The sequence below is a fragment of the Watersipora subatra genome, chromosome 7 (assembly GCF_963576615.1).
Source record: "Watersipora subatra chromosome 7, tzWatSuba1.1, whole genome shotgun sequence".
NCBI classification, from domain to species: Eukaryota; Metazoa; Bryozoa; class Gymnolaemata; order Cheilostomatida; family Watersiporidae; genus Watersipora; species Watersipora subatra.
Window position 1 is genome coordinate 49344093 of NC_088714.1, and position 22021 is coordinate 49366113.

General features: G+C 35.7%; 1 protein-coding gene and 1 long non-coding RNA gene across 2 annotated transcripts in view; one reads left to right on the top strand and one right to left on the bottom strand.

Moving 5' to 3' along the window:
- Positions 1–22021, bottom strand: part of LOC137400858 (uncharacterized) — a 259198-nt gene that overhangs the window by 98235 nt on the left and 138942 nt on the right. The window lies entirely within an intron of this gene.
- Positions 2123–3072, top strand: LOC137401032 (uncharacterized). The gene is made up of 3 exons (XR_010979277.1): positions 2123–2336; positions 2595–2811; positions 2929–3072. It is a non-coding gene; the product is annotated as an uncharacterized lncRNA (long non-coding RNA).

The following is a 22021-nucleotide window of genomic DNA, read 5'->3' on the forward strand; positions in this document are numbered from 1 at the left end:
AAAAGATGATGAGTCTGCACTAATCAGTGTGTCGGCTGTCACTGAATAAGGTGTGAGAATGGGAGTCTTTGCCAGCAGCTCTTTCAAGTGTCTGAACTGCTCAATCTGCTCAGGACCCCATATCCATTCACAGTCATTCCCGAGAAGCCTACGTAGATGTCCTGTTGACTCTGCTAGCCGAGGGGAGAACTTTCCTAGATAGTTGACTATCCTAAAGAAACGTCGTAGCTCCTTCTTAGTGGAAGGAGTCGGGAATTCTAAAATGGCTCTAGTCTTTTCCGGATCTGCTCGAATCCCTCTACTGTCTATCACATGACCTAAGAACTTAGTCTCCCGCACGCCAAACTCACACTTATCTCTATTTAGTGTGATTCCAGCTGTTCTTAACCGAGCCAAAACATGATGGAGACGTTTTTCGTGTTGCTTCTTGGTGGCTCCATGCACGAGTATGTCATCCATGTGACACACTACGCCCTTCAAGTCAACCAACACTTTCTGCATCTCTCTCTGAAATACTTCCGGCGCGCTGCTAATCCCAAAGGGCAATCGCTTACAGAAGTATCTCCCAAAGGGAGTAATGAAGGTGGTAAGTTCTTGGGAAGCAGGCTGAAGCTTCAACTGCCAATACCCTGAATTAGCATCTAACTTGCTAAACAACTTAGAAACTCTCAACTCACTTAACGTTTCTTCTGCTGTTGGCAAGGGGTGATGCTCTCTTTTTATAGACTTGTTAAGATTTGTAAAGTCTATACACACACCCGTAATTTACCATTTTTCTTGGGAACTACTATGCACGGTGCACACCATTGAGTAGGTTTCTCGATACGCTCGATTACCCCTAGCTGTTCCATTCTATTGAGTTCGTTCTGCAGCATATCCTTTCTCGCAGCCGCTACTCTCCTAGGGACAGCCTGAACAAATGGTGTACAGTTATTTTCCAGGGTTATTTTCACCTGAGCATCAGGTGAAAATAACCCTATAACAACCTTAATTCTGACTAATATGCTAGAACATCATTTAATTTGCTAATCATATCTACTAGTGATGCTTCAGCAATAATCAATCAACTTAAAGATTGAGTAGAAATACACAAACAGTTTATTTTCTTACGCTATGCAAATATAGTCACATTTATTGAACTAAAAACCTCTGAAAAGGCAAAGGTCATTTGCGAGTACGGAAATCCGGCCGACGCCATTATCAGTTAATGTTCAAGCTAATTTCATTGTGTTCAATGTGAGAAAGAAATCTAATTTCAGATTTAACAGCTATGGAAGGTCACGAATACACCGCTCAATCAAAGGAACAGACTACTGAGATTACTACTAATAATTTATGTACGAGAGATAAGGGTGTAGGTGCACAGTGCTATTGCTATTCCATGAACTGCAAAAACCGCAAGAATGGACTTTTAAAGGAAAAGGCATGACATTTCACAAGTGAGTCACTTCTACCACTAGTTCTATTACTATTGCTCAAGTCTACGACTACTAATAGTTGTGCTACTACTAGTTAGTACTGCCACTAGTTAGTTCTACTATACTAGTCACTGGGTGAGTGAGAGTCGATCAGTGTCACTACTGAGTGTATGAGTTTGACTGTATTTTGTCGGTGATTAGATAAATTTGTAAGCTAGTGAGTGAAATTTTCTTCCTTCAGAACGAAGGTTTTTTATTATTTAAATTTTGAATTTTTTTTATATTAATATTTTGGAACTACAACCCATTAGGTTATTTCTAAATATTTATATTTGAAGGAAGTGTTTGTCGTGCTTATAATATTATTTATTGTTGTACCTGGATCTAGCTAGCAGTAAGGAGATAAGAGTAATAATACTATTTAGTCAGTCAGCCACATAGCAGAAAAGTGACTAGAAATAAAATTTCGTTTCTACTTAATTTAAACTAAGTTTTGTAACTAAAGAGTCATGTAAGGAAGTTTGTAGATTCTATTTCTTATAATTTGCCCCAAAATCTGTTGCACATTAAATAATTATTTGATTCAAGACATTGACATTTTATTAGCGTAGCCAGCGCAATCATCTTTATATAGAATCCATTGAAACGTGATACGGTTTGTTATGAACATTGACCAATGAGGATCGATTTCCGGAATAGGCAAACCGATGAAGATGCGTTAGGATTGATTGATGTTCTAAATGACTGCTATAATTGCTACTGTTGCTTGTTGCATTCATCTTGAGGGTAGCTCATCAAAGCCTGAAACTGTATTACGATTGACAACAGTTAAAATAATGCTCTAACAGATGGGCTGCTGTTTCTAAACAACCTGAACATTCACATCTAAAGAAGTCATCAACTGTTACATTATTAGAGGTACGATAAATTTTATTATTATTATTTGATGGTGTAGCTGCTGTATATATTAAATTAAAAAACTTATAAAAAATCTAGCAAATTTGTGAATCAGACAAGTACAATTTGTTATTGTAAGTAGCAGCATGTGAATAACTGGCATGTAGAGACTGAAGGTTACATGGGCTGCTGCTGCTAATTATCTTTACATATTCATGTACTAGGCCTGTACCCAACAAAGCACTTATTTTTTCTTATGAGTATACTTATGTTTACCAGAGCGTCCCATCTTCTGATGAGGAGAAAACTAAAAACTCTGAAAGTGAACCAACTGCCAAGCTTTTACGCCCTAGCTCAACTGTGAGGGCACGTCGACGAACCTCTGTTCTTGATCCTACTTGCATTATATGTCAATGGTTGGGAAAGTTCATAAAATCTAAGCGTACTCACAAAAGGAAATCGGAAGCATTATCACAGACCCAAACTTTTACAGCGGGTAGGCCTATATTAATATAGTTATATTTTTTGTACTAATTCCTTGAAATTAATAGTAGCTCGAATCTCCATTAGTCAATTATCTTTTTCCATACTTTATTATTTAACTGGATTGTAGGGCTGCTGAAGAAAGCAGCTGAAATAAGAAATGATCATAGAATCTTGATGTATGTAAGAGACGCGGATCCTGTAGCCTCCGAGGTTCGATATCATGTCTTGTTATCAAACATACACCAACTTTCTTCACTATGAACCTAAGGGTGGAAGGTATTTTAAATACAATTAATCTATGTGATTAAAAAAAACATTGCTTTTGGCATGCTCGTTACTAAATGAATTTTGTCACTTCTGTTTTTAGCGTTCTTAAATGTATGTATTTTTCATTGTTATGTTAAATACTTGGTGTAAAATACTGGATGTCCTGTGTGCTGTGATAGTGACACTTCATTGTACTATAGCCACTTAGAACTACCAGCTTTGGTACATAAGGCGGGATATAAATACTTCCTTTACTTTTAATGTGAGGAGCCTACATTTAGGTGTCATTGTAACCAGCCAAAAACCAATTTGCGTTTGTCCTAGTTACATGTGATTTTGGAACACTTACCTATAGGTGTTTAGTAGCTGTTTCATTTGAGATTGACTTACAAACTAGGTAGAAGATGTATTCGTTCGGTGTGCAAATTGTAATTTTATGTAGCAATAAGCAAGTGTTCTGTGCTGTGTGCCTCATGCAGCACAAAATTTAGATTTTATTGTTTTATGCTTCAGGACATCAGCTAAGCTAAAGTATCAGCTAAAGCTTCATAAGCAGTTTGACAGATTGGTCTTTTACAAGCCTGCAAACCGAACTCGATATGAAATTGTCTATGCTGATACTGCTTCACTGTCTGATATTGTGGCAGATGACAGTTTTCGACTCGCCAGATCATCAACAACCAGTGAAGACTCTGTAGACTGTAATCTTAGTCAGTCGATACCGTCTTCAGCATCTAATGTAAACAGAGAACTGTATTATAGTGGTCTACAAATAAGAAATGTCATAGAAGATTCAACAAAGGAAAAATGTTTGGACAATGCACAGCATGTTTCCAGTGACTTTGAGGAGGACTTTGATAATTTTGATGATTAAGTAAATCTGTAATTGGGCTATTTTTCTAATTTTTTGTCAAATCTTCATCCAATTTTAGTCAACATCTATTATCTAAATATAGAATTCAGAGTTGTCCGTCTTGTATTACTTGCAGATAAGAAACAATTCTACTTTTGCTACAAAAGAGGTAAATCAACAGTACATGTTTGCAGGATATAATTTTAAACATAACTTGATTGTTATGCACATATATTATAAAGATAGTAACAGCCTTTCTCAAAATATTTCTTTTTGGCACAATAAGGACAATTATTGCGAATTGGCCAAATTTTTGCGATAACAATTTTGGTAATAACTCGAAAACGTGCATAGAAATTTTGGGGCAAAAGTTTATAAACAAGTTCCTTATTATATAGAGAATGTTTTCCACTATCAAACTTTAGTTTGACTAAAGTAGAAACGAAAATTTATTTCTAGTCACTTTTCTGTTATGTGGCTGACTGATTAAAAAGCAATGTTTTTTTAATAACAGAGATTAATTGTATTTAACATACCTTCCACCCTTAGGTTCATAGTGAAAAATGTTGATGTTTACAAACTTCCAAGAAGTTTTTTTAATTTAATATATACAGCAGCTACACCATCAAATAATAATAATAATATAATTTATCTTACCTCTAATAATGTAACAGTTGATGACTTCTTTAGATGTGAATGTTCAAGTTGTTTAGAAACAGCAGCCCATCTGTTAGAGCATTATTTTATCTTGTTTACTTTAACTGTTGTCAATTGTGATACAGTTTCAGGCTTTGATGAGCTACCCTCAAGATGAATGCAACAAGCGTCAGTAGCAATTATAGCAGTCATTTAGATCATCAATCGCTCCTACCGCTTCAATTACGACTTTAGCAAACTTTCATCAGTTTGCCGATTCCGGAAACTGATGCTCATTGGTCAATGTTCATAACAAACCGTATCACATTCCGATAGATTATATATAAATACTGTTGCGCCGGCTACGCTAATAAAATGTCAATGTCTTGAATCAAATAATTATTTAATGTGCAACAGATTTTGGGGCAAATTATAAGAAATGGAATCTACAAACTTCCTTACATAACTCTATAGTTACAAAACTTAGTTTAAATTAAGTAGAAACGAAACTGAACGATAAACTACCTTGGCTGACTGACTAATTGTCATTACTACTGTTGCTAACTAACTGCTACAGTTTCATTTTAATTTTTAGATTTCCAAACAAAGCAACTGAGAACTCTCGTTATTTATAATAGTATCGCAACCGCAGAAGAGTGAATAAGCCTGATCTTTGAGCACTTATCTGCAACGAACATTTCCATGATCCATGTTTTGACAGCAGGTTAAAACGTTCGACTGAAGTCATTTAAAGGTAATATTTTTCAATGTTGAATGATACTTTTTAATGATTGAATTTAAAACCATATTGTCAAGCACAGTGCTGCAAGGTTGCTCAACTTAAAGTAGCTATATGGGTCGCGGTCACAGAAACCATGGTTAAGTCGCAAATCACGAAGTTGAGTTATTCGACTTTAAAGTTGCACTAACTGAATTTATAATTTTGGAAAGGATTTTGTAACACATGCTTCTGGACCAATCAAAGAGTGATCTTTCTGAATCTGAAGTCAATTTAGATAATAAATGTCTTAAAACCTCGGAAAAACCCCTTAAAACTGTTGCTACGCTCAACAGGAAGTACTGAAAAATGGCGTCCGAAAAACATAATCGTTTCATTTTTGCCGATTTGAAAGATAATTCTGACATTATGGACACTTATAATAATTACTTTGGCATTCCAACTGATGCCAAAAGCAGTGTAAGTAAAGGGAATGACAATGATATATTCCTAACCATTCTTATAAGATTTTTGCAATATTTAATTATAAGAATAATTATTCAATTTTATAAGATTTGATTATAAGAAAAATTATTCGAATTTGCAAGATCGAAGTATAGAGTGACCGATGATGTGCAATATGTTACTGTTATTATTTTTTTAAACATTTTGTTGATCATACTACGGTTGTGCTCAATATCGTGGCACTGCCAAGCCGTTTTTAATATCTGCAAAATTAGGTAATACATTTTCTTATAGATATACAGCCATTTCTATGACAACCAGCCAAAATCTGTTTAGAATTTTAAATTCAGCATAATGTTTTTGATATAAAGACAGAAATCTAGATAAATATCACAACCTCTTAATATTGGTTGCTATGACGTTTTGAAATGTAAACAAAACTTTGCATCGGTTTTCGTTTCTCAGACTTTAACACCAGTTTTCTCGGAACTATGTTTTCGCGCTGATGGTAAACATGCATTCAGTCTATTGACCATAAAATCTGCTGTAATTATGCTAGAATCAAAATTTTTTTGCAAAATAACTGAGAATTTTCTCCTTCTGTTAGAGCAGATAACTATAAATCTTATACTCCCGACTCAACCATGGTTTCTGTGATCATGACACATATCTAAAAAAATTTTAGAAACCTCAAACAGCACCCAAAACAGTGACAGCTGCCACAGCGAGTGCCTATGAATATGTCTGCAGCTTAGCAGTTGTGTGATCTGTTCTCTGTGATTCTTCATCTTCGTTTCTGGGATTTAATGTCTAATGCATAAATTATGCTGTCCTTTTTATCGTGTATCAACTGTGTAAATGTTTTTTTTATTTCCTAGTTGTTGCAATAAAACTACATAATACTCCTGCAAATCATAAATTCCAAATTGATAGCAATAACTTGCAATTTAGAACACAAAACATCTTTTTGGAACAAAAAAAATTGATTTAAATAAGAAAAATCAAATAAAACAATAGAAATCAATTTTTTTGATTTAAAAAAAATCATCGATCTTTAACAACCCTGCCTACAACACAACAGGGTAAGACATGGTGAATCTTTTCATATCAAATAACGGTAATGTGAATTTTGTTGCAAGTCAACCATTAAGCTTTATGCCTAAGTTGAGTGTGAATGACTTCCAGTGAAAATTGCCACATTTTCATTTTACATAGCGATATGGTGGCATTTTGAGCTGTTTTATTTTCGTTTATTTTATTAGTTGTATTGTTGTTTATTAAGGGTACTATGTTTATGTAAATAAGACATTCATTTTTGTTGATTTTATGTAATTGTTACAATTGATGCTTTTGTTTAGGGGGTTGGAATAATAATCCTACTGTTACTCAGTTTAAGGCTACCTTCGCAAACTTATCAGCAAATGTGGTGCATAATCAGATGCTAGCAAGACAGGTAATGTTACTGCTCAAAACGAGATTCTCATCATACAGGCTACTCCAGAAGTTGATCAGTTTGTGGAACTCAATGATTTCAGATGTCAAATTTCTGTTATAGGTAACAGTATAGTCTACATAGCTGGCTACATTGTGCAAAAGCTAACTAAAGTGCTGTCATGACATTGGCCGTCAGTTGCTGGTTACCACTAAGTCAAGTATCCAGTACCGACGATCCTATACTCTACTCAAGCTACAAAAAAATGGAGGATTGGTGCGTCCATCAGATGATGTCATCAGGATCCTGCTAGTTGCAGATCAATACTCTCGTATTCATACAAAGCCAGATCCACTCCATTGTGTGGTGTATTTTATCAGTAGTGTAAGATCTAGTGATGTGTTATGCTTTGGGAATCACCTTACGGATACGGCAGATGGCATACCCAATCACTGCGTCATTGATGAAAAACCTTATTCAGTCGTTTTATGATCTCCGACAGCATCATTATGCTAAAATCCTACACTCAAACTGCTAGGTGCATCTTTGTGGCATACAATACTAAATTAGTACTTTTTAAAGGCCAGTAACAATATAATCATTGTAATATTCATCTGCAGCTGTTGTTGTGATGTTATTCCTAATCTAATTTAGTTCTAAGAAACTGATGCACCTTGGCTCAATATCCACTTCTATACAAATCTCCTTTTACACAGTTTCTGTAACGTGTATGTATAAGTTTAATCATCTGATTCAACTAATTCCTGCTTTTCCTTGTTTGCATTATTTTGATTATTCTCTATTACAACTGTTTTTAATTTCCGTTTAGTTGTTGCAGTAGTTCATTCCATCTTTTACAGATACTGTATTATATATATCATACATTCATAAGCTATTATCACTTAAATCTTGAAAACAGTTTCTGTTTTGGCAGCATACCTATGTGTTGTTTTTATCGAAATACTTCATGTGCTAAGTTTTTCCATATGCATTTATGCGTATGTAATATAAATTTTAATATAATGGTACAGTTGTTATTTGCCTGTATATATCATTTGCTGGGTTTATACATTTTTAATACAACAGTTTGTATGAATAACATGGTCCACGAAAATCTATTATACATCTACTTATCATTTGATATATCCCACTCCATATGTTATAAATAGGTTTTCTTCTATCAGGGCACTCTAAATGTTGTGTAGGAGTAGCTTTCATTAACACCCAGCTGGAAAATAACTATTCAACATGTACATTTCTGTCATTTTACACCGTTTATTTACAAACGGAACTAGCATTCGATTAGCTTTCCAATATGGCGCACACGTTACGTGTTATTAACAACGTAAAAGTCACGTGATTGCCATTCCAGGGGTTTTAAGTTTAATGGTCACATTAACCAATCAGCTCAACAAACAATGATCTAGGCTTTTATTACTACGGCGGCTATTGAGGCCCCGCGATAGCATTTAGGTACGTGTACTTGGTTTGTTTTCGATAACGCTGGGTCAGAAACTGCTGCCATCGTCAGAAGTTTGTTTGTTTGTGAATATTATTTATTGAGGTTTTCATGAGAAAATAGTGTTCTGTTGACCTCATAGTTAAAAATTAAAGCTAATGTATTGTGGTATAATAAAATAATTGAGAATTAAATTGATAATGGCTACATTAATATGATTTTTATAATAGGATAATAAGGTCGTTGATTGAGCTGAATATATATATAATATATGTACATACATATATATACATATAATATACATATATATATATATGTATATATAAAAAATTGTTTTCTCATCCCGGATACCCCGTATGGGTGGTAAATTCTGCTCTAACTTGGGTCTCCTACCAGAGACCTGGGAGTTTGAGCACTCGCCTCAAGATCTTAGCTGTTCCCAATAGCGCACTTTTCTGCAACTCACCTGAGTTGATTGTTGTTGGTATTTGGGCAAGCCACATTTTATGCGCCGGTGTTATTGCGCCCAGTGCCCCAATAGCTACTGGGATTACAGTTGTTCTTACATTCCAGCATTTTTCAATTTCTTCTCCAAGAGAGAGATATTTCTCTATCTTTTCTTTTTCTTTGCTGGCTATATTGTAGTCATTGAGTACTGCTATATCTATTATAGTAGCTCTCTTGTTCTCCTTGTCTACTACCACTATATCTAGTTGGTTTGCTAGGACATGCTTGTCAGTTTGAATGTAGAAGTCCGAGAGGATCTTAGCGCGGTCATTTTCATTGACCTTACCAGGAGCTTCCCACCAGTAATGTGGTTTATTAAGGCCATACTCATCACATAGACTTCTATACACAACACCTGCGACATGATTATGCCGCTCAGTGTATGCGTTCCCTGCTAGCTGCTTGCATCCACTGATGATGTGTTGGATGGTAACAGGTGCATCTTTGCACAGTCTGCATCTAGGATCGTCTTTAGTGTGATAGATTTTCGTTTGGAGTTGCCTTGTTGGGAGCACTTGCTCCTGGGCTGCCATGATTAGCGACTCTGTATTGGCTGTTAGGTTTCCTTTGTTCAGCCACATACATGTCTGGTAAAGATCACCAACCTTAGATATTTGTTGGTGGTAAGCACCATCAAGAGATTTCGTGTGCCAGTCAATTTTCTCATCATCAGGGCGTAGGTCCGTTGTAAGAGCAGCCGATTGAAATTCAGCTAGCAACTTATTTGAGATGGCCATGGAGGCTGCATATGCTTTGATGCTTTGCTCCTTCTCTTTCACTGTCTGCTGTACAGTTTTGAGTCCCCTACCGCCATCTTTTCTATCAAGATACAATCTAGTAGTATCAGATTTTGGGTGGAGTGCTCCATGCATGGTCAGCAGTTTACGAGTTGCTATATCTGTTTCTTTGATGGCTTCGTCAGTCCACTTTATTATGCCTGCTGGATATCTTATTACTGGCAGTGCGTAGGTATTTATTGCCATGACTTGGTTCTTGGCATTGAGATGGCTCCGTAAGACCTGCCGAAGGCGTTTCATGTATTTGGTAATGGCTTTGTGACGTACCTCGGCTTCGTGGTTGATGTTGCTTTGCATAATCCCCAAGTACTTGTACCCTTCTTCTATATCGTTGATGGTACCATTTGGCATTCTTAGGCCATCTGTGAGCATAGAATGGCCTTTCTTAAGAATTAGCCTTCCACATTTCTCAATACCGAAGGTCATTCCGACGTTCTTGCTGTATACCTGAGTGAGGTGTATTAGCGAATCAATGTCCCTTTCTTTGTTAGCGTACAGCTTGATGTCATCCATGTAGAAGAGGTGGTTTATCTTGGTGCCACTCTTAAACTGGTACCCATATCGAGTCTCCTCCAGCATAATGCTTAGAGAGTTTAGGCATATGCAGAAGAGCAGCGGTGATAAGGAGTCACCTTGATAGATGCCTCGCTTAATTTGTACACTTGCCAGCTTTTTGCCATTAGCCTCCAGTTCCTTCTTCCATTTGGTCATTGACATCTTGATGAATGCCATAAGAGCAGGGTGAACATTGTACATACTGAGGCACTCAAGTATCCAACTATGGGGAACTGAGTCATAGGCCTTTTTGTAGTCAATCCAAGCCATGGCAAGATTGGTTTGCTTTCTCCTGCTGTCTTGACAGATCGTCCGATCCACCAGTAACTGATGTTTAGCTCCTCGGGTGTTGCGCCCAATTCCTTTCTGAGCCCTGGTCATATAGTGACTCATGTGCTCTTCCAGTTTGTCTGCAACTATTCCTGAGAACAGTTTCCAAGTGGTGGGCAAGCACGTTATTGGTCGATAGTTTTTGGGAATCGGCCCCTGCTTTGGATCTTTTATCAGAAGTACAGTTCACCCTTTGGTCAGCCATTCTGGATGGTCACCTTGTTCTATTAAGCATTCCATCTGCTTAGCCATTCTAGTGTGAAGTGATGTCAATTTCTTTAACCAGAAGGCTTAAATCATGTCATGGCCAGGTGCTGCCCAGTTCTTCATACGCCACAATGTGTTGGTGGCTTTCTTTGAGCCTCTTCAGCCAACTTGTAGTGGTGTTATGAGTAGTCTCTTTCTCCCAGATGTCCTTCTAGAACTTTGAAGCGCTAGATCGGGGAGGCTCAGACATTGGCTTCTGCAGTTCACCTTTGAACTGGGAATACACTCTAGATGGATTATTGATTAACAGTTTGTTCATTCTCTTGTTATCCCGCTCTTTGGTGTACCGCTTCAGTCGTGCCGAGAGTGCTACTAGCTGCGGTTTGGCAGATTCTAGAGCTTCTATTGTAGCTTCCCTTTTTAGACGCTCCAAACTGTGGTTATATATATATATATATATATATATATAAATATATATATATACATATATATATATATATATATATATATATATATATATATATATATATATATATATATATATATATATATATATATACTCAAAATATGTAGGATGGGAGGCCCCCTAATAAGAGGCCTTCGTATATATAAGAATTATCTAAAATGTGTATAGCAAATTGATAATAGGAGGCGGAACATTTTTGTCTCCTATCGAGGATATATTTTTAAATTCGTTAGAGGTAGTTTTGAACTTGGAGTTGTCTCCTCAAGGATATGTGTCCAAAATTAATGAATTCATAGGTAAAATTTGTACACACTTAAGAGTTAAGTCTCCTTACCCCAAATTTTGCAATAAAATGCACAACTGATGGCTGCCAGCTGAGCTTTTATAGGCAGGTTTTTATCAGGCATGAAATCAAAGTGTTATGTGATGTGAATAATAAACAAACCAATTATGAATTGAATTAGCAAGAAGTTATTTTTTGAATATAAACCTTTAAAACTGATGGTTTGATTTCGATGATTGTGGTCTATCTTTTGAACTTATGTGTAAATTGGCTACTTTTCCTCAATATAAAAAACTCATAGCATTTTATTTATTGTACAACAAATATAGTTTGCAAATGTGGATGTTGGCTGACTGGTTATTGTCATGGCAAGAAAGGACTGAATGGTAGGTACTAAAACAGCTGGTTTACCTAACATTTTTATCCAAAAAGTTGTAAATGCATTAAAACCAATTAAAATAGTTTGTATTTTATTACTTCACAACAGTGCTAAAAATAAATAGCAAACAAGCAACAAATTTATGCAAACATAGTATGATCATGCAGAACTACACTAAAAAAATCATCTCTTGATATTAATGTTAAGAAATCAACAAAATATTGATACTTAATTACAAAAACGATATAATACCAAATAAATTTAAAAGATATATTCTACAAAAGTAGAGACATTATCATTCAAACACATACAAAGTATTCACAATGTGTTTTTATTATTTTCTATGATTCATCAGTGTCAGTTTATAAAACAAAATATTCTTATAATGTTTTATTTCGTATTGTAAAATGACGCTATTAAACTATACAGTTATATATCCATGTACATATACATATGTACATGTATATAGTTTTAGTGCGCATGTAACAATCGTAGGATATAGAATGTTCAACAATATATAGAATGTTAATTTTGACTTCTCTCCTGGTATTCTAAATCACTGCAAGATAATTTAGATAAAATTAGCAAATTTGATGCTTCTATGGAAGAAATCGTATTTACAGGGGAGATAAATCCTAAAATGTCATTTTTGCCAGATCTTTTAAAGAAGTGGAAATGACAGCTACGGCACTTTTTCAGCTTTGAATTATCCATACAATAATTAGTCTAAATCACTGCAGAAATTTCCACTGAAAAACGGTGCCAATGGAAACGCAAGATAAACTGTCTTGGCCCACGGCCTATACGGCATCAAAGTGTTAATTGACTTCATAACAAGTGTTTGGAAAACCATGAACAGGCCATTAGGCAAGCCACTAATTAAAAAGCTTACACTGTTCTGGCTACATTATTACAAACATACTGTAAAAATCGCTTGCAGCTAGTTTTCTGATGAAGGCAGCAAAAATTCAGTTATTTTATCTTAGTTCATTGGCTATCATTACAACAATGCATCAATAGTTACAAAGAACATTTTTTTGCTTCTACTAGCACTTTATATTTGTATATTTGTATTGAATAAAACATTGCTGTTTGTCAATAAAATGCTACCTCACCAAGCGGAGAGTGGTTAAGCGAATTACTTCATATAATGAAGAACAGGTTCAGGCTTTCCTTTTTTACCGGTTATTTATAGGCAAACATCAAACAGAGCAGACAGTAGTCTATAATTTCTATAGTACGCAACAATTTTGTCTGTGCCTCTGAAGCTAGGGGCAGAGATTTAAAAAACTATTTTTATTGGTTTGGCTACTGGTGGCATACAGCTTAAAAGTCGACTACCCTAACACTTGCAATAATGAGCTGTCTTCTTTAAGGGTAGAATAATTGTGGATGTAATTATTCTCTGCACTTTATCAACACACATGACCATCCCTCAAAGTACAGCGGACTGCCATGGGTACTAGTAATAACAATACAATGATAATTGTAAAGTATGAAAGCCGCAGTCTGAAAAAATACATATTACATACATATACATATTTTAAATAAACGGATAACTAACAATGAATAAGACATGTAAGATAGATTTTAGAAAAAAAAACTAGAAGGTGCTATGCTAGATAATGAACACCAAGACTGATGAATGAACTATAACAAATGAAAACAAGCAATCAAACAGTAGGGGACACAAAAGTGGATGACAAAAAGAGGCCTTAAGAAAGAGGCAGGGTGTCTAATAACAGCAGCGCAAGACTAAGCACTGCAAACCAATTCCAGGAATGGTAACTAAGTGCAGGTTGTGTAAGACAAAGGGTGAAACAGCCATATTGTAAACAAGTGCTCAAAGATTGCACAAACTGAATACAACCTCTGACTTGATCAAGTGGCTTCAGCAGATTACTGGAGTATCTGTAAGAAGCATAACATACCACACACAGCATAATAGTATAACCATAGGGTAGAGCCAGTGTCTGAGAATGACAAAGTGAAAGGTTTAGTACTGATCAAAAAAGAAACAACAGATTGTCAGATTAGTTGTATAACCATCATATGTGATGCCAGAGTAAAAAGAATAAGGAAATATATAAAGGAGATGTACAAAGTGCAAGATTTGAGCATCGAAGGCTGTAGAATTTTCAACCGAAAGTAATATAATGTATGTAGTGATTGGAGTGGTTGATACATTATTCAGCAAGCTTGTGTCATATCTCATTGAGGTCAGTGCTCAACAGTCATTCAAACAACTCAGAAAACAGTGCTGCTAGGAGCTGGTCAGATTTTAAGGACGACTATTCAGTAAAATGACTCGTTAAAGTCAAAATCATCAGGCTAAGGCCTTGGCTCACCTCCTACCAGCCTCCCGGTTGTGAAGACAGTTTTTAGAATGACACTAATAATATAAATAATAGCAGTGTCTGTCCATATGTCTAAAGCTAGATATAGAGGTTAGGAAAAACATTGCATGGGAAATTGAACTCAAATCTTTGGCTGAGCAGCTGTGCACACTAACAACTAACACTAAAAACGGCTCAGCTTAACCACCTTGCAGCTATGTTGGGCAGTGGGCCAAGGCAGTTTATTCTCGCATCTCCGTTGGCACACCCTTTCAGTGGCAATTTCTGCAGTGATTCAGACTAATTTTGGAATGGATAATTCAAAACTGAACAGTTGCCACAGCTGTCATTCCCAATTCTGAAAGAAATTTGATAAAATTTTATTTTAGGATTTATCACCCCTGTAAATAAGATTCTTTCCATAGAAGCATCAGATTTGCAACTTTTCATAATATTTATTTTGCTACAATTTAGGGTGTCATTGGTGAAGTCAAAATTCATCTTCTATCTACTTTCTAACTTTCTATATCTTACGATTGTTACAACTACATGTACACTATATACATCTATATACGTATATGTAAATGTAAATGTGTGTATAGTTGTATGGTTTATTAGCTTTATTTTACACAAAAAATTCAAAACCTCTTTAATTATGTTTTATAACCTGAAACTGATGAATCATAGAATATAATAATTGGTGATTATTATTAGCATTATTATTAGTGGTATTATTAACAGCTAATATCAGCAGTCTTACAAAACGAGCTGGGATATTTCAAAATATCGCATATCCTAACTATTTGTTCAATATGTTTAGTTCTTTTCCTCACTATCGGCATCTTCTGCTACTCCTGCTACAGTTTTGTTTCAGTGCATGCATGTGTAAAGCTCTGTGTATGGCAGCTCTGCCATGATACTGGCACATCAGTTCCCTCGGAACCTGGATTTTGACACTCCCATAGAACAGCTTGTAGAATTTCAGGTGGGGCGATAATTCTGGTATGACACTTTACTGCATACTCATCATTTTCCTTACCCAGTATCCACCGATGTAAAGAAGGAAATTGTGCTTTGGCAAGTTGTGTTGTTGACCCTTTCCATATACATGTATGTATAGCTGCTACATAATTGACACAATACACATGGTTTTCAGCGATTGAAGGGAGGGACTGACTGGTTTAGACCTAGACACAAACAGCCGGTCTGTTAGTCAGTTGAAGTCTGTACCATTTTCCTGGGTGCTATCTCCTTGGCCATAGAGTCTGCGTGTGTAGGTTTCACAGAGAGAATAAAGTCGCTTTGAAACTTAAATGATTCCCAGAGTCCTTTCATTACCTGCTGAAGGTCGACTTCTGAAATACTCACTCACCTCACAGTGTTTTCTCATAACAAGCTCAATTTTGCTGTTATTTGTCTCTGATGGCATATGTTCTGTGAATCTAGTAGCGATTGCAGACAACTTGAAGCGTACACTATTTGAAACAGACCATTCAGGCTCTTTAAAAGTGTTTTCCAGCTTTCTAGACAGTGACTAGTCAATGTTTATTAAGTTAATTTTTTGAGAGTCATGTATGTGAGCTACACAAATCATGTCAAAGCTCAAACAGTGAATGCACTTATCTTGTATCTTATTATTTTCTATTATTCATCTGTGTCAGGTAATAAAACATAACTAATCTGTGTCAGGTTATAAAACATAACTATAGTGTTTTGAATAGTTTTTGTAAAATAAAGCTATTAAACCATACAATTATTTACATACATGTATGTACATATTCATATATACATGTATATAGTTTACATGTGGGTGTAACAATAGTACGATATGGAATGTTCGAAAATAGATAGAAGATAAATTTCGACTTCACCAATGACATCCTAAATTACAGCAAAGTAATTATGATAAAAAGTTGCAAATCTGACGCTTCTATGGAAATAATTTAATTTACAGGGGAGATAAATCCTAATATATTCTTTTTATCAAATTTATCATAGAAGTGGGAATGGCAGCTGCGGCAACTCTTCAGTTTTGAGCTCTCCATACCAAAATTAGTCTAAATCACTGCAGAAAATGCCACCAAAATGGGGTGCCAAAGGAACATCATTTTTAGAACTGTTTTGCCTGCTCGGCCCGTAGCCTATGTGTAATAATTTTACAAATTCAGCTTGCCAGACTGACAGGGTACCAGTTTTTCTGTAATAAGAATTCTGGGCCTCCTTCTGCTCTAAGCCATGGTTGGAGTTTTAGGAAAAACGTTGCGTAATAGGTAAGGTTTCATACTGGGTAAATATTGAAAATTTGCAACGAAAATATTATTTTTTACAAATAAATTGCTGCTTTGATAATTTCCCGAGGTAAAGTTTTTAGAATTCAGCCCGTTCATGAAACATCACTGCCAGAGACAGCTAGAGGAAAAGCACAAGGATAGCGACAGCTGAGAAAATTAGGTTTTCACACTGATCAAGAACAGTCCCAGCAATCTTGTACTATGGGTAGAAAATCAGCAAGGAGATGCAAACAAACATTTGTAAAAAAATATTTAAAAGAACTGATCAGTTTACACTCTCATACATTTACAAGTAGAACTGCTTGGAGTTTGTATTTGATGGAGAACAGGCTAATGAAAAGGCTGTACTAATGAACTACCAATACAATCATCCTGGCACCTTGCTTGTAGCTGTGCATATATGCAGGATAAGACAACTTGTGCTTAGAGGCCACTGATGATGGATAGTCAAAGCTGCCATGATTTTTCACAAGCTTTTTAAAAACGTGTGGTTCTCCTTGCTGTCTGTTACACTTTAATATAACGCTTGCTGTGCTTCTGGAGATGTCAGCAATTATTATACGGTTTAAACAGTAATTAAGATGCTGGTGACATTTTAGTCTCAATTTTAATACATAGTTCATTTGCTTCGATGTCTTAACGGCCTCTTTTCCTGTCAAATTCAAAAATAGTTGGTCAAAAAGTATTGAAGTTTTTCCATCATTTGAAATTTTGTTGGTTGTTTTTGGTGTTCTGACAGACAGGATGTTTTAAGATTAAAATTAGCAAAACTCAATTCCAGTTACAATGCTCACAAAAAAAAATGTGCTCAGACCTCTCCAAAAATTACATCCATAGTCATGCTAGTTGTTTATAAAAATAGACATACTGTCACGTTATCAATGGATACTCACGTGTTCATACAGTATTTAAAGGAAACCAGTGGGGCTAATTCTAATCAAACTATCTTTATAATATTTGAAACTGGCTATAGCGGTGTATCTAAGAATAGGCTTACATTCTAATTTGCATCTAAACACTCATAAGCAAACACAAATAATATGTACGTCAATAAATATGCATAACACCGCAACTTGGCTGCAATAGCCGATGACATCACTGGATGAAGAACAGGAAGTGCAACGATTGACATCTTTTTGGAGTAAACATTTTCTTCTGAACTTTATCAATGCAATCAAAAATTCTCAATTTTAATTTTGAAACATCCCTGCAGCCAAATCACATAAAACAACATGCAGAAAGTCAAAAGAAGGAAAATACAACGATTACATAACGATTTTTAAAACTTTATGCAATGGACAATTTCAAAATATTGGTTTTAAAAGGTTTATAGGAAGTATTTGCCAAATAATGACATCAATATTAGTTGTACGTCCTACTCAATAAATAGTGAGTAAGAGTTGCAACATTTTCGATGATATCAACATTTTAATCTTTTTAAGAAAACACTTTGATAAATATAATTAGCTCGTGTAATACATTGAACTTTGAAACAGAGAGCTACATTGTAAATCTCACAAAAAGTGATGGTTTTAGACGTCTGTGAATTTTTTATTGTGTCACACATGCAAGAGTACACCACATTTCATCCAACATATATAACAAGAATTTTAATCTAATTTTTAATTTAAGAGCTTTTAATCAAAAGCTGTAAAGGTTGACTTGCACAAAATAAATTCACATTACAGGTGTATAGTATCAAAAGATTGACCATGTCTTACTCTGCTGTGATGTTGGTGCAAAATATGTGTAAATGTAATTGCAAGCTTTTAAAAGCTCTAAATCGAACAGTTAATCGCCGCCGGTTGGAATCAATTTATTTTACTGACGTAGGCTAGTCCAGCATTTTTTGTTATTGTTTTGACAACTGATGTTCTCACGTGAAATTGAAGGCCAATACCAGGCTCAATAGAAAAGTTCTCGTAGCATTAGTTTATGACAAACACTTCGGGTTTTATTGAGAAACCCATATCAAATATAGATGCTCGCTACTTTACAGTTTTGTTTCGGCTTGGTCTAATCATCTAGTCGTTATCTGATCATGAAACTTGGGGAACTTGAACCATTTTTCGCCCGAGTTTGAGGGCATAGCATATTTAGCTGACTTTAGACTCTTATAAATTCAAGAATATACCAGTGAGAGGTATAGATTCTTTTGTGTTTACACAATTTGTATATTTACACAAGCAAACGAATGCAAATTTTCAGAAGAATAATGTGGGAGATAACTTCGACCGAAAATGACCAAAAATGCTTTTTTAGCGACTATTCAAAAACAATTATTGCTCCTAACATATAATTTGCCTTTGTTTCTGTTATTATTTCTGAATTTCTCCAAGCCTCAGCTATCCAACACTAGTCTCGTCTTCTCTGTAGATGCATCGGGTCTGCGTATAGAAGCCATAAGCCTGCAAGATTAACTTCTTAGTCGAAATACTGCAATAGTAGAGGTCCAGGTCAACTTGTGGTTTCAACAAAGTCACACATTTTTCTTATGTTTACACCAATTCACATATGCAGATTTTATTAAAACCATCTAAAGTTTGTGTTTCATACTGTAAACCGCTTAAAATTGAGTTTCAAATGGCCTCCAAACACCTTTTTAAATGAGATGATCCCGCTTGTCACGCTTTAACTTGGCTGATTATTATCCTTTCATTATCAAATTTTCTGTTTTCTTTTGGTTTGTGATTGTGATAGTAATGAAGCTTGAATTATTTTATTAACATATATTCCTAAATGTTATCAATTGTTGTAGCTTCAAATGCATATGTTTTGCCTGAGTTGGTCGTAGGTGGTGGCACCACTGCTAATAAAAAACCGCTCTTGTGGTACCCAGCAGATGTCTTCTCGCTTTGATCATGTGAAATTGTTTGTTGAGCCTTTGCACATGAATCTCACATTAACATCATTGTTCTCTTGATCATAGCCAATTGCCATCCCCATATACTACCGACCATCAAATATACAGGCCAGATATTGTCCAGGTTGAGGTGTTAAGGTATTGCTGGTAACATGTGAGTCATCAGTCTTCTCAACTTTATATATTTGTAGCATACATTTTTTTCAACAAGTGGTGAAAGTTTTCAAACTTCAATGGCTTTCCTACTGAGTGGCTTGAACCAGTGTTGTTCCCGACAACCAATGACTCGTTGTGTTGATTTGAACCTTGGTTCCAAAATCGCTGCTTAATCTGCGGCTTCATCAGTGGGTACATAAAACACCTCCACCCCAGCAATGTTTTCCCTAGCATACTTGTACAGTTGCTCAGTACTGAGCAGTCTTTCTTTTCCTGACTTAAAGGTTGACCTGCAACAAAATTCACATTACAGTTATTTGGTATCAAAAGATTCACCATGTCTTACTCTGTTGTGGTGTAGGTGCCAAATGTGTGAAAATGTAATTACAAGCTCTTAAAAGCTCAAAAACGAAAAGCTGCCGTAGATTCGAATCTCTTTGTTTCTTGGACGTAGACATGATATTTGGTTATTGTCTTGTCACGTGATGTTCTCATGTGAATTGAAAGGCCAATAAAAAGCTCAATATAAAACTTATCGTAGAACTGGTTTATGACAAACACTTCGGGTTTTACCGAAGACACCGTATCAAATATAGATGCTTGCTACTTTACCGTTTTCTTTTGGTTTGGTCTAATCGGCAAGTCGTAATCTGATTATGTGACCCAATACTTCGCAAACAATTTTTGCAGCACTTTTAGATTACAATCCAAAGCATACAATCCAGATAACGCATTTAAGATTGTATACATACATTCCAGAGAACGCTCATCAGATTCATTAAAAAAACCTACCTCAAGTGACTCATGTGAATTATTTCAGTGATGGATCTGGCGCCCAATCGAGAATTACAAGAACTTTGCCAACTTATGTTACCATGAGCTTGATTTCAATCTTACAGCATCTTGGAGCTTCTTTGCCATCTCACATGAAAAAGGTCCGTGAGATGGGATTCGTGGGGTGGTCAAGAGACTGGCCACCCGTCACTCCAAGCAGTTAGTTAAGTCAGGAAAAGAAAGACTGCTCAGTGCTAAACCACTGTGCAAGTATGCTAGAGAAAACATTGCTGGGGTGGAGGTGTTTTATGTACTCACTGAAGAAGTCGCAGAACAAGCAGCGAATTAAAAACCAAGGTTCAAGGCAGCACAACGAGTCATTGGTTTTCAGAACCAGCACTGTTTCAAGCCGCTCAGTAGAACAGCCATTGAGGTTTGCAAACTTTCACCACTGGTTGATGAAAAATGTATGCTACAAGAATACAAAGTTGGGAAGACTGATGACTCACATGTTACCAGCAATACCTTAACACCTCAACCTGGACAATATCTGGCCTGTATATATGATGGTCGATGGTATATGAGGATGGCAATTGGCTATGATCGAGAGAACGTTTGTGTTAATGTGAGATTCATGTGCAAAGGCTCAACAAACAATTTCACATGGCCACAGCAAGATGACATCTGATGGGTACCACAAGAGCATGTTCTATTAGCTGTGGCGCCGCCATCTACCACCAACTCAGGCAAAGCATATGCATTTGAAGCTACAACAATTGATAACATTGAGGAATGTAAGTTAAGAAAATATTTTAGGCTCATTACTATCACAATCACAAATCAAAATTACACGGCATATTTGAACTTAATAGGATAATATTCTAATAATCAGCCAAGTTAAAGCTTGACAAGGGGGATAACCTCATTTGATTGAGGCAAGTTTTAAAGGAGTTTGGAGGGCATTTGTAACTCAATTTTCAGCATTTTACAGGCTGAAACACAAACTTTTGATAGTTTTAATGAAATCTGCATATGCTAATTGGTGTAAAACATGAGAAAAATGTGCGACTGTTGAAACCGCAGGTTGACCTTGACCTCTCCTTTTGCAGTAATTCGACAAAGACCTTATTCTTGTATGGATTCCAGACGCTGACCTGATACATCTACAGAGAAGATGAGACTAGTTTTGGATAGCTGAGGCATGGAGAAATTCAGAAATAATAACAGAAACAAAGGCAAATTCTATGATAGGAGGGATAATTGTTTTTGAATAGTCGCTAAAATAGCATTTTCGTTCCTTTTTGGTTTAAGCTATCTCCCCCATTATTTATCCAAAAAATTTCAAACCTATTTGTTTGTGTAAATATAGAAACTTTGTGTATACACAAAAATCTAGATATTTAACTTGTATATTCTTCAGATCATATGAGTCTAAATTCAGCTACA